This window comes from Enhydra lutris, unplaced genomic scaffold (assembly GCF_002288905.1).
Source record: "Enhydra lutris kenyoni isolate GAN:26980312 unplaced genomic scaffold, ASM228890v2 scaffoldscaffold5, whole genome shotgun sequence".
In the NCBI taxonomy this organism is placed as follows: domain Eukaryota; kingdom Metazoa; phylum Chordata; class Mammalia; order Carnivora; family Mustelidae; genus Enhydra; species Enhydra lutris.
In genome coordinates, this window is record NW_019154089.1 from 41,260,407 (window position 1) to 41,275,267 (window position 14,861).

Here is a 14,861-nt window from a genome sequence, read left to right on the forward strand (position 1 = left end):
CTCATCATTCTTTGCTAATTAAATACTCTTTACTGCTGGACATTTTTTTTTAAATGAGACTCTATTGCTTGCTTCTTTTCAATTAAAAATCATAATTCTAATTAAAGACACCATGAAATACAGGAAATAACATTTTCATTGATTATTGTATTGTTTTTAAATATCACTTGCACTGCCCTTTGCCTGAAATAATTTGTACACATTGATTTTTGATTATAATAACAATTTATAGTCATTGGTGGGCTCTTCAGAAGATATAAGTCGCTTGGTTTTTCAGCTAGAGAGGAACTTGGGTTATATATAATAATTCATATGCAAAATAAAAATATAGTAAATATTTTGTTATACTCATTGAAATTATCATAGTGAATGTATACTAATTTTTATAGAAAACTTACTTGCATTGTATAAGAACTTCAGAGTAAAACATTTTCCTATAAATCCAGCCTTTGAATAAAAGCAATTAATGTGGTATTTATTCTTTAACATATCAAATAAGTCAAATGACTGGTTAGCATTTTAACTGAAGTAATCATCAAGATAAACGTTATAAAACCAAGATTTTTAAAATCTTAATTTTTTCATTGTTTTTTATTTAGATCTACTTGTATAAAAAATATTTAACATAAGAATTTACCTAAAGTTTTCCTCAGCATCCCAGAAAAAATTCCCAGAAATACGTCTTTGATAAAAGAAAGGGTTTCCTTCCCCAAACGCTATAGATCACAAACCTGAGTCCTGTGGATCAGTGGCCAAATCAAAATGTACTGTTTGTAAAATAGGGTCAGTGGTCTGAAAATAACATGTTACATTTTTTCAAAGATTTTATTTGAGAGAGAGAGAGAGAGAAAGAGAGAGAGAATGCAGGAGAGGGAGAGAGAATCTGAAGCAGACTCCAAGCTGAGAACAGAGCACCATGCGGGGGGTGGGGGTGGGGGCTCCATCCCAGGACTGCGAGATCAGGAGCTGAGCTGAAACCAAAAGTCAGGGGCTGAACCACCTGCGCCACCCAGGCACCCCCATAAGTTACATTTTTAAACAGAATCTCTGAATCCAAGCATTGGATGATATTTGTGGACGATGGCAGATGCTGTGAGATAGACCTATCTGTGGTTGGCCTTGTCCTCTCAGCTCTATTACTGATGACTATTACAGGCATCATAGTTTAGCAAGGTTGAAATAAACACTTGTTATCACTCGGGGTTCTCTAGAGAAAAAATATGTATTTTATAAGTTATAAAACTGGTCTTTTATATGATTTATTTTAAGGAGTTGTCTCACACAGTTGTCGAGGCTGATAGTCTGTAGGCTGGACGCTCAGACAGAAGTTGATACTGGAATCTTCAAACTGAATTTCTTCTTCTACAGGGAACTAGAATTTGTTCTCATAAGGCTTACAACTGATTGTATACTCTGTACTCATACTATAGAGTATAATCTCCTTTATTTAAAGTCAACTGATTGTAGGGGTTAACTACACCTACAAAATACCTGAACAGCAACACCGAGAAGAGTGTTTGATTAAATGACTGGATATTGTAGCCTAGCCAAGTTGATAAATAAAATTAACCATCAAAACACTTTTTGCTTTGCTTCCCAGGGTACTTGCTGCAGAGATTTTGTGTAAATGCACTTCTTTTTATTTATTTCTGTTTCTCCACTTCTCCTGATATCTAAGAATTAGTACATTAAAGAATCTGTGGGTTAAAAACCTTTTCAGGAAAAAAAATCTTTTCAGGATCTCTCCCTCTCCTCTCCTTCTTGTTCTGTGAGTTCAGGTTTTTTTTTGTTTTTGTTTTTGTTTTTGTTTTTAACCTTTAAGGTGGCACTTAAGCAAAAACAGAACACCATCATTTGGGCCAAAAGATTGTTTCTGACTTGAGTTCTGCGTAATTTTATTGATCGTAAATGAACGACAAGATTTCAATAGAGATTACACTGTTTTTTGTTACTCTCTGGACAGGGGAAGTGTAGGAGAACAGTGAATCAGCTACCTAGCATAACATAACATACCTTACATAGGCATAACATACCTTACATAGCTGTAAAACAAATAAAATTTACTTAATAATCATCAGACCTTCTTTCTTATGTGTTCATACCCAGAGTTTTCACTTCACTTACTGTATCCTGTGGGCTCTAGCTTCTATCTGCCTTGGATCTAATCACAACTGTAGCACTTTCTAGCCATGTGAGATTAGGATGAGTGACCTAACCACCACTTTGTGTCTCGGTATGGGGTTTTTGTTTTTTTGGTTTTTTTTTTTGTCTTATGGTGAAAATAATATCATTGAGAGGGGTAAACAATGCATGAGAAAAATATTTTTGTTAAGTCTCTGGCACACAATACACAATTACAATAGCAATAATTCCTTTCCATTATTGCTGCATGTTTATCTTGACATTGAGTTAATTTCAGTATGAGACAGTGGAATAAATAGAGATTTGTAAACCCATATTTTTACTAGTTTTATGACCTTGAACAGCTTATGTAACCTGTCTGGTCCTCAAGTTCATTATGTGTTAATTGAGAAAAATAAATCGTTTAAGGTGATTGGCAGAATTAAATAAGATAATGTCAAACTACCAGTCCTAGCTGACACGCAATAGATATGTAAGAACAGGCTGCATGATTGTTACTATTTTCATTAAGAATTAAGTGACTGAATAAACAAAAGACACAATTTGGATTTCGTATTATACATTTATTACACTCATGTTTATTACATTGTGTATTTATACACACTCACATTTTATAAATATATTAAATTAGATGGTGGTTTACCAAAAAAAAAAAAAAAAAAAAAAAAGTGGTTCACATGAATTTTTGTTTGAGTATTCAAATGCAACTCGCCCTTCCTAGAAAAGACTCCATCACTTGTTCTCAATAAGGCAGTGGGTTTTTTGCTAAACTCCCAAGAGGGGGAGATAAGAAATATCGTAGGTAGAGAGATACTTATCCTGTTGGTACATCGTTTTTCTCCTACCCTAAATGGCCATACTTACTTATGACTTGTCTTTCCACTAGTGTCTTTAGGAAAACTTCTCCTTCCTGAGACATGACTTTTGACATCAGGTGATGTTTTAAGACAAACTCTTGACAGTTGGAAGAATTAATTTTTTAAGCCTGCTTCTTTCATTTCATTGGAGAGCACTGAACTGTACTGCCAAGGAAAATATTTTTGGAGAGAGCGATCAAGTATTTTGGGCACTATTAAAGCTGCCTCATTGGTCGTAGTTTTCCACATGAAATATTTTATAAGAATGGTAAAAGCATCCTATTTGAATCTCTCTTTCTTCTTCTTCTTCTTTTTTTTTTTTTTTCTTTTTCACTTTTGTGACGTAGGGTATGGTGTGTATGGATGGTGCCTTCTCTCCCTGTGCAGGAATGGGGGCTTAAACCCTTCATTAGCTTGAATGATGCATGTCATTCTAACCCAGAAGTTATATCTTCATTGATCAAAAATAAAAATCCGAAGAGCTGCCCTCACTGGGCTTATGCACCTGCTGGAATTAGATGGTGCTCTTCGTCGGTGAACATGACCAGCTCTCCAAAATTGCCAACAAGGTTTTCATTCTTTTTTTTTTTTAATTTTTTTTAAAAGATTTTATTTACTTATTTGACAGAGCGAGAGAGATCACAGGTAGGCAGAGAGGCAGGCAGACAGAGAGGGGGAAGCAGGCTCCCCGCTGAGCAGAGAGCCCCATGTGAAGCTTGATCCCAGGACCCTGAGATCACGACCCCTAGCCAGAGGCAGAGGCTTAACCCACTGAGCCACGCAGGCGCCCCAAGGTTTTCATTCTTATTTGGCATTGTTTCTTGAGATTCTAAAAGTACTGTGCTGGAATGGAGGCCCATATCCTTACAAAACTTTATTTTTTTAATCCTACAAAAGACTTTTCAAATGATTAATATATAAGAAAATAAAAAACTCTTTATACCCCGAGTTCCCCTCTATATTTCTGTGTTTCTTTTGAGTAAGAAATATGAAGTATTACAAAGTAAACAGCCAAAAATACCCTGTAATTGGGCTTGCATATCTGTTTGAATAATGTAAAAATAACGTATATGTGTAACTATATGTCAATGTTAGTTAATGCTTTACTAATGGTAAATGGTGAATGAAATTATACATTTTGTATGCTTTTAATATTTCTCTAGATAATAAGAAATGATAAACTTGCAATTTAAAACTTTTCAGTTATGTTTGCATCATCTAAGTCACAGAGGAGCAATGATTAATAAAGATTGATTTTACTATACCATTACACAGTATGTTCCAAGATACTGAATATTTCAAGAAATCATGTTATAAACAAATAAGTTCTCAGAAAATCATCTTCTTGAAATTTTTTTTCCCATAAAACCTACATCATCTTTTCATTTCCTTCTTCAAAGATAAAGTTTTATCTGAAATGTGAAAGAAATTTATTTTAAAATACATAAGTAACAGTGATTAGCATTTAATTATATAGTTTCCTGTTCTTAAATGATTTCAGATATTGATCTTATCTTCTTGGAATTGTATTTTCAGTAGGACTTTTCAAGGCACCATCCATACACCAGATTTAATGTACATGGCAACTTACCTAGTTCCCAGAACCAAAATAATATTTATTTGGCCTGACCATAATTTGGCATAATTTTACATAGGCACTCCATTAAACCTGTGAAAATAGAAGCAAAACAAATATTTGTAAAATAATCTAACATTTATATGAAACTTGAATAGCTCAAAATGGTAAAATTATAACCTCAGAGTGTGAAAGTTAAGTAGTGTTTCTGTAAACTATAGTATGTAAACTATTTTGTTTACTAGATGCAATTCTAAAAACTTGTATTAAGGTTTTCTTGATAATTACATTTCCTTGTTTATATTTTTCATATATCTCAAAGTAAAAATAATACAAATTATAAGAGAAAATCATACAATGAGAAAAAAGAGAAATGCTATATATAGGCCCTAATTATGAATAGCATTATCTTCCTAAATTGAGAGCAATTTTTACAAAACACATTAAAGTTCCCTGAAAATTCTGTTCCATTATATAAGAAAGTTTTATTTTAATTATAAAATAAGCATTTTTCAATATTATTAAATACAGAAGTGCATCACTTGTTTTGTATAAAATCTTTCCTGTAGTATCAAAGTATAATGTATGTAATATAATCTTATTTTTGTAAAATTCTGTAAATTAATGAGAGCAGTAAAATCTCATTTTTATTGTAAAAATGTCCTATACATATAAAAGTATTTATTTTCACATTTTTTTCATCAGTGAGACCCAAAATTTGGAAAGATATGCACCCGATTAATTATATGAAGCCTGAAATTGGAGGTAAAGTTATACCTGAGTTAGGTTAAGTTATGCTGGGATAAGGAGTAATTCCCTTATCCTAGGGTTTTAAATCTCAAAGACTTATTTCTCACTCCTATGATTCTCTCATTTTGGCAAAGAAGTTGTGTTCATTAGGACAAGCTGGACTGATGGAGCTCCCCCCATCCCATGTGCTGCTTGTGAGTGAGCCAGAGGGAAAGAGAAGTTCTCTTCTACCTACAAGTAAATGCCTTTGCCAGGAAGTGACATCTTCATGCACAATGTACAGGACAGAGTTACCATCCTTCCCAACCCGAAGATGGTCAGAAAATGTAATACTACCACATTCCTGGAAGGCATAGAGCCATCAGTAACAGTGACCAGCACTAATAACTATCATAGGGAGCGATTGCTAATTTGTTTTTCATTCTTGATATTGATTGTATTTTTTATTGAAAATATAGAAGTCACCCTGAAAATTGGTAAAACAGAGACAAGTCTACTATCATCATTCTTTCCTCTTCACCACTGTTGCTTTAATTATAGAGCAAGAGATGCAGATATGGACAAAGAAAATCCACACTTCATTAAGCACCTTCTCTGTTTTCACATTCTGTTGGGAAGGAGCTGTGACACAAAATATATGACATAGATCCCCTCTCAAGCAGCTCTCATTTCCAAGAGTGAAAGAAGGTGATGTAAGAACATAACTTATACATGTCACAAATATAAAGCAGGCTGGGAGGCTTTGCTAATAGAGGAATATTGAAGTAAGTGTAGGATTTAATTAACACCCCAGATCCTGACCCATACTCCTCCCACCCCCAAGGGTAGTTTTAGCAAAAATTAGAAGTGGTGTGCCTTGTTCTACTGGAAAGTGGTGGTGTAAGAAGATCAGTTTAAGTGAAGCAGAGGACTCAGAAAATCTGTTAATGATAAATAAATTTAGAAAGATTGAGGGGCCACCAAAATGTCAAAATTAAGCTAAGGAATGTAGACTTCATTGGTCTAGAAAGTATAAAGGAAAGAAATTCACAGGCATATGGAATTAAAACTGAGATACATTGCTATATGAGACTACATTCCCTAATTATGAAATGGGTAATAAGAAGTGGGCATTACATCAATTTTCCTCCCTAAACTGTGATTCCAAGCAGTGATTTCATGGTCTCAGTGATCTAAGAGATCAGAACTAAGGCATTATGGGAAGAAAAGCTTCCTTGCCCTTACCTCAAACCACCATGGTGCCTATGTACAAATGAGTAAGTTCAATTCATTGCATACTCTAAGACTATTTCAGGGAACCAAATAGCAATTAATTTTCCCAACGTAAGAAAAAAACTGTGTTCAAAGCTTGTTTATTTAGGAGCCAATTAACTACTTGAGAAAATTCCAGAAATAAATAATGAGACTATTAAACTAATAGCCCATGATTAGCCTTTTTTTTCTGGATAGAAACTTATTTTATCAGAAAATTTCTTAAAATGCACTAAAAACAAGTTTATATATGTTTTTGACTCTTTTAGAATGCTCAAATTCAAACAAATTATTTTATTCTTATTTTATGGAAGTTTTGGTTTATTTGCTTATTTGTTTTACCAGTTTGGGAAGGAATTATTTAACATAAAAAGGGCTTGCATATTTTATAAATGGGTTTTTATTGTGGTCTATATAACACACATGATTTAAATTGACACACTTGCTATATTTTTGTCCCGCACTACAAGGGATTTGCATATACTCTAATTTCTACCATGAGTAAATGTTATTAAAAGTATTTCATAAAAGATATTGTCCACATTCCACCTGATTTAAAGCATTTAAATAGAAATCAAAAAAGATAATTTTACTCAATTAGCTTTAACTTTCTTCAGCTGCAAAATGTCACAGTGCAAGTCTATCACTGAGGGCAAAAATAAAAAACTCAACCAAACTAATAAGTAGGTAACTTTTGAAATCTCTGAGTTAAGATCCTTTTTAGATATCCATGGATTCTTCCTCATGAATCTGTGATCATATAAGAAGCTTCTTGGGTGCAGTTATGATTTTAAAAATTTAAGAAAAATTAATTTTCTACTTCCGATTATGGTAGAATGTGAATTCTCTCTTCATGTGTGACATTTGAAGCAGTTAGTGAAAAGTTAAGACACTGCAAGTTAAGAAAAACAAAGTGAAGTATTAGCTTGCTGTCTCTTTTTATGAAATTAACTCTCAACTCTCATTAAAAACTTTTGTGCTTAGAATTTCATTCTAACTTTATTCTGATTTGATCTTTTGGTAACATGTTAAGATCACATTGTAAGACATTCATTGGCCTTTGGCCAAAAATAATAAAATTCTGACCTGACCTGCCTCCCTTTTGAAAAGTAGAAAAGATCCCAAGAGATTGCAATTTTAGATCTCACACATAATTTCCCATTCCCCTCCTATAAATCAAGCTTCTGTAAAATAGTGAGTTATACCATTCACATTTCTGCAGATACTAAAATTCCCCATTCATTTTCCAGTCTGCATTCTTCAAGAAAAGGGATGTTAGCAGAGATTGTTAAGGGTTGTGGTAGTCAAAAAGAATTGGCAGGATTTCAATTTGTAGAACTTGCTGACATTCTACCAATTCTTTTATTAATACATGTTGCTAAGCAGAGCTGAAATTCAGCCAGTACGTTCAAACATAGCCATACTGCTTGTTAAGATTTTGAAGTATTTCCATTCCACTGAGTAAATAGTCACTACTCAATGTCTTCTAATATCCCTCCCCCATTCTGGTTTACTAGTTGGCTTCTTCCCCCAGAAACCCCTCCAGCCTAACTGACTATTCTGCATCTTCAAAATAATGTTTAGCACTGTAAGAGGTCTTTAGGGCCTTGCTCTAACTAGCATGTGGATGACTTCTAGTTTGATTAGTCACTCCCTAGCAGTTGCTGGATATTTTAAATAAAACTCTTGCTCCTGAGTATGTTTCTAGGCATGTGTAACGGAAATGGAAATGTGGGAAAGATGTCTGTAATGATTCAACGCAGAAGCAGCAGAGATATCTCAGAATCAGAGTTGGAATATTCCCTGAAACTTATTTTGTTAACATCAACAATTCTCCTTCCTGCAATTATGAGGTCCACTGCTTTGTCATTTACAGAAAACTTCTTGATGGCTACTGTCTCCCACACACTGTGGATGAAAGAACGATATGATGAATTTTTTGTTCAAAAAGCTGAATGAAGAAAAATAAAGCTGACAATAAAACAAAAAAAAAAAAAACAAAAAAAACCTACAGTGAGAAGCAAGTGTATATTAAGCCCAGTTAGGGTGGTGATAAGGGAGAAAGTGGAAATGGGTTGCCAGTGCATCTCTGAGCCAAACTCTTATGTGGCCTGTTCAATTAACTTATTTATTCATCCAAAGTATAATTATAGAACTTGTATTCATATAGAACTCAATGTATAGAATAAATAAGAGGGATATTTTCCTCCCCTAATTTTACTTACAAACCAACAAGAGAGACTGAAGTGACTTACATAATTATAAAATGTATAACAATACTTATAGAACTAACTCACTTAAAATTTAATGTGCTTGTTTAATTTTTCCTATTAAAAACAAGGACCTTAATCATTAAAACTCATTGCTGTTTAGAAGAAATACAGTCTTTCATAGACAATGATTTTCTATTTATTTTCACTGTCTTTCTCTTAGTTACTGGCAAATAATAAACTTAACCATTTTTAAATGAAATGTAAAATTTATTGAGTAAAAGCATATCAGTATATTGTACCATTCATATTTTTCTGTGTTTGTTCTTCTATTTGCTCAAGAGCATCTTCATCCTTTGCCCTGTATAGAGAGGTAAGGATCCAATGACTTGCTCAAGGTGGTAGAATCAATGATAGACTTGCATCAAACCTTATTGCCTGGTTCTTTGCCCCAATCTTTTTTTATATTCCACTTATGAATCGTAGTTTCAAACAACTGTGAGCATTTTCTCAAATCTCATTTGGCTACTATATTACTACTGCATTCTCATCTCCATTTTGAAAAAGAGAAAACAAGTGATTATAATTGTTATTTCTCCGGGGAATAACAAGGGAGATATGATTTTTTACTGAGTGACTGAAATGTGCTAGATTATACACCAAGGGCAGGATAATCACTCTCAATAACTCTGAGAAGATATTACCTCCAATTTACTCTTACTGAAGTTAAGAGAGATTGAGAATTTGCCAGGAGTTCAAGTTGGTGCAGCCGCTTTGGAAAACAGAATCCTTAAGAAATTAAAAATAGAGCTACCTTATGACCCTGCGATTGCACTACTGGGTATTTGCTCCAAAGATACAGATGTAGTGAAAAGAAGGGCCATCTGTACCCCAATGTTCATAGAAGCAATGGCCACAGTTCCTAAACTGTGGAAAGAACCAAGATGCCCTTCAACGGACAAATGGATATATACATATATACACACACAGACACACACACACCCATATATACATACACACACACACACACACACACACACACACACACACATATACAATGGAGTATTATCCCTCCATCAGAAAGGATGAATACCCAACTTTTGTATTAACATGGATGAGACTGGAAGAGATTATGCTGAGTGAAATAAGTCAAGCGGAGAGAGTCAATTATCATAGGGTTTCACTTACTTGTAGAGCATAAGGAATAACACAGAGGACATTGGGAGTTGGAGAGAAGTGGGTTGGGGAAAATCGGAGGGGGAGACAAACCATGAGAGACTGTGGACTCTGAGAGACAAACTGAGGGTTTTGGGGGTGAGATGGGGGTAGCCTGGTGGTGGGTATTGTGGAGGGCCCATATTGCATGGAGCACTGGGTGTGGTGCATAAACAATGAATTTTGGAACACTAAAAAAAAAACAAAATTAAAAACAACAAAAAAAAAGAGTTCAAGGCTGCTAAATGACACAGCTAAGATTCAAGCCTGCCTAGTCTCTTAAGACCTTTACTGATACATGAAAGTTGATTTTACCTCTATATTCAGGAATATCTATATGTGCTATAAGAGTATTTATTTGGAAACATTCTGTGTCTTTACTGGGTTCGTTTTGTATTACGTGTTCCTAGAATAGTCTCCATGGCAGTGATAGAGACTAAAGTAGGTATTATAATTATGGCATTGAAAGGGACCTTGCAAAATTGATGATGGGTAGCCATTGAGCCATTGAAGTTCCTCCGGTGATACTGAGAAGGAAGTTGATTCCATGTTTGAACAATTTAATTGTTTTGAGTTTTGCTGTAACTCCATTGCGTACCATGTAGTGCAGTTATGATATATAGAAAACCTAGTATGTGACATAGGTTTAACCAATAGTATTTTTACCCATCACAACAACCATATAATGTAAGATTTACTATTTTTTTTTTTTTTTGGTGATACTAGAAAACTGAGGGTGTAAGCAACCAAAATAATAGGTAGTTCATGTCTGTGTTGAAACTGAAATCAGCCCCATTTGACTATTATGCCACACCACTACTCAATTATTAGAACAAATGTAAACTCTTAGGGAAAATGGTCCATCAAATATTTGAAAGCAGCAATCATATTTTTCTCTAAATCTTTTCTCTTTCAGACCAAACACACTTCTTATGCTCAGTATTTATATGACCTGGTCTCCAAGACAATCAGAGCAATTGTCAATTTTTGATCTCAAAAGTCAGCACAATTCCTCAGTTGGGTTGACTCACTGGTACATAATAGAGTGGGGATGTTAAATCCTAGTTCTTCACTAGCACACTGAAAACATACTTTTCTCTTAGCTTTATTTGGCAAGTCTCTTGCTCATTGTATCTTTGCAATGAGCTAAATATCTTACCTCTTGTTTTCAGTTAATTGCTATTAAGCAAAGTCTCTCTGGTCTTACATATTTCTAGTTTGACCATGAATGTAAGAATTACAAGTTACTTCCTTTCAATTCCATTTTTTTTAGACCTAGCTTCCATATTCAGTGATTGAGCTATTTATTCTCTTCAGATCTATGACCTCTGAGAAACTAATATGTATATGTACTATATTTCTTTATCTCTAGCTCTTGAGAAGTTACATGTTAAGTCCTATCTTCTAGAACAATAAAAGAGCTTAAAGGAGGAAACTGTTTGGTCATTCAATGTAAATGATATGAATTAGGGAGCACTGGTAAGCCATTCCTTCTGCAATTATTTCCTGTGAAATTATAATGTGCCAAGCAGTGTTTTTGGTATCCATGTGGCAGCAGTAAACTAAATGACAGAAATCTCTTTCTCCCATAATCTTATATTCTGGTAGGAATTCACAGACAATAAACAAATAGATGAGGGAAATATGTAGAATGGTAATAATGACATTTGAAAAGAAATAATTGAAGACGCTGGATAGGGAATGTCAGGTGTATGTGTGGGGTTGGTATGGAGAGGTTTCTCCTTAAGTTCTTTTCATAAACCTCTATCATAGTTATTATGCTGCAGTGCAATTATTTGTGCTTTATATGACTCTTCCTTTAGACAAGTTATCTTCTCAGGAAATGTTCTATGCCTTATTTCATCTACATATTGCCAGCACCAAGCACCACGCTTAGCAAACAGTAAGTTTCAATAAAAGTTTAATGTATTAGTAAAAGTCCTTAAAGTCTGAATGATGATAAAATAATAGCCAGAGTGTTCACTATGTGGTATGTATTGTACTACTGTTTCATTTACATTTCATGGCTTTATAAAGACTTTTTCACTTTTTAAAATGATGATTATCTCTTCCAGTTTACAAGTGAGGGAATTGAATGTCAAAAATGTTAAATAATTTGAATAAAATCACATAGCAAACAGTCAGTGGAAAAAGTAATTCTAACGTAAACTCTCTGTTTCCAAATCCCATGTCTTACAAGTTTCTGCCATGTAGCACCGATATAGACACCTTGTCAACCTCCATATGGCTAGAAATGTTATAAGGTACTAGCAGAAATTATGATCTCTGTTACAATAGAGAAAGAATTTAGTGCAAGTAGAAGCTGAAATAAGGCAAGTCAAAGTCTATCAAGCCAACAAATTCAATTCATTTATTCAAAATAACATGATATCGGGCACCTGGGAGGCTCAGTGGTTTAAAGCCTCTGCCTTCGGCTCAGGTCATGATCCCAGGGTCCTAAGATCGAGCCCCGCATCGGGCTCTCTGCTCAGCAGGGAGCCTGCTTCCTCCTCTCTTTATGCCTGCTTCTCTGCCTACTTGTGATCTCCGTCTGTCAAATAAATAAAATCTTAAAAAAAAAAAAAATAATATCCAAATAATTGTTTCTAAATTATATATCCTACTGTGGTTTATTTGAGAGCAGAAAAAAAGAAAAGAAAGAAAGAGAGAGAGAGAGAAAGAGAAAGAAAGAAAGAAAGAAAGAAAGAAAGAAAGAAAGAAAGAAAGAAAGAAAAAGAAAGAAAGAAAGAAACAGGAGGGACAGAATGACAGAGCATTTCCATCCTATACTAGAACTTGAAGTATCTGCTTTTCCTTTTCTAAAGATGTGTAATGGTGGGGGATGGGGAACGTCAGGCAGAGGCCACATTAACAATTGATAAAATGTACAAATCCAAACAGGGATCAAGGAATCATCAGGCTCTTATTCATTGGTCAAGCAGCAATGGGGCTGATTTTAGTGATAATTCTACTACCCTGGCCAAGCTGCACGCACATTCCTAAGGGAAATAAAATGAAGTGAGGGCAGTAATAAGCAAAAGCAGCGGGAGACAGATTACACTATAGAAATGAATAGCACCTTGTCCCAGGCTTATCTTTGCTCATTGCTCAATTCTTTTGCCCCTGAATGAAGCAAAATGGTGGATTATGAGGACCATTGCCTCAACTGTGACACTGAGAAAATGGTTGAATGGTATCGCTACATCTTAGATTTAAAATTAGAAACTTTGAGAAGTCCACTTGGGCATATGGATATTTGTAGAAATACTCCATAATCACATACTTTGTATATCCCTTTGCTTTTAAGATTAACACTGCTTTTCTTGGAGACATTTAAACTGCTTTATAGCAACATTTACAACTCATTCCCCTATATTTTGAATGAAAACCTTAGTGCTTCCAGAATAAAGCCATTTGAAATTATAATGGGAGCATTGCAATTCATATGACTGATGAAGTTACAAATTAGAATTTTTATTATAAATGGTATCAGCATCAGCACATTGAAAAAGATTTAATTTCTTCATATAAGAGAAAAAGGTAAAATCTACTAAACTTTAAGAATCATTCTTGGTTACGTTTTATACATACTCTTCCATAAGAGTGTATGTGATTCAAAGATAGGCCTGTAACCAAATTTTGCATTGTTTGTATTTTTTAAATAATACCATGATATGTTTAAAAACGTAGAGAAAAATCATTTCAGAACATTAGATAAGAATTCACTGCAAATTACTTCTTTTATTAGTTTACTACGACCATCATAACAAAGTACCACAGACTGGGTGTCTTAAACAACAGAAATGTATTTTCTTACAATTCTGGAGCCTAGTAATCTGAGAAGAAGGTATCAGCAAGGCCTCTCTCCCTGCATTGTGGAAGGCTGTCTTCTCCTGTGTCTTTACATGGTCCTCTTTCTGTGTGTGTTTGTGTCCTAAACATCTCTTTTTATGAATACACCAGACATATTACATCAGGACCCACCCCAGTGACCTCATTTAATCTGAATTACCTCTTTAAAGATCCTATCTTCAAATACAGTCACCTTCTGGGGTACTGAAGATAGGCTTACACCGTATGTATTTTGAAGAAACACAATTTAGCCCATAACATTTATTGATGAAATTCTCCTATGAGAAAATTGTTGGTGATGATGTGGTGAAAGGAATATTCTCATGAACTTTGGAAAGTAACTTGGCAGTAAAGTTGAGGTAACTCATACTCTTCAAATGATCATTTGTATTTCAGAAGATAGCTATTAAAGAATTCTCACAGCTACTTTGAATGCTGAGACATGCTCAGATATATTCACTGTTGCCTTATTTGTAGTAACAAAAACTTGGAGCAACTCAAATGTCCATAATCATGGAAATGAATTATTTCACTTACTACCCAAATTTTTGTTAAATGCCTATAATTTGCCAAACTCTGTTATAGATATTCATATATCATCAAACAAAACAAAAAGTTCAGGACCTCAGTAAATAAATTGTCCTACTTTCATAGAGTATTGTCCTATAAAATATTATGCATGAATTATATTAATATATAATAACATGATTAGAATTTTAAAAATATAATGAATGAAAAAGTAAGTTGTATATGTAAAGTTACATATTATGTAAAACATTAAAGGAAAATTTAGAAGTAAACACAATGTGACATTCTACATAGTTTAAGGAAATATTAATATTTAATAACAATATAAATTATATTCTTGATAAAACATATTTTATGACAAGGTTAACTTTCTGAGAGGAGGCATATGAGATTGATGAAGGACATATGGGACACATCAATTTTAAGTTATTGGTTCTCCTTTTGTGCCAAGATAAGTACTTCAAGAGGCACCTGGGTGGC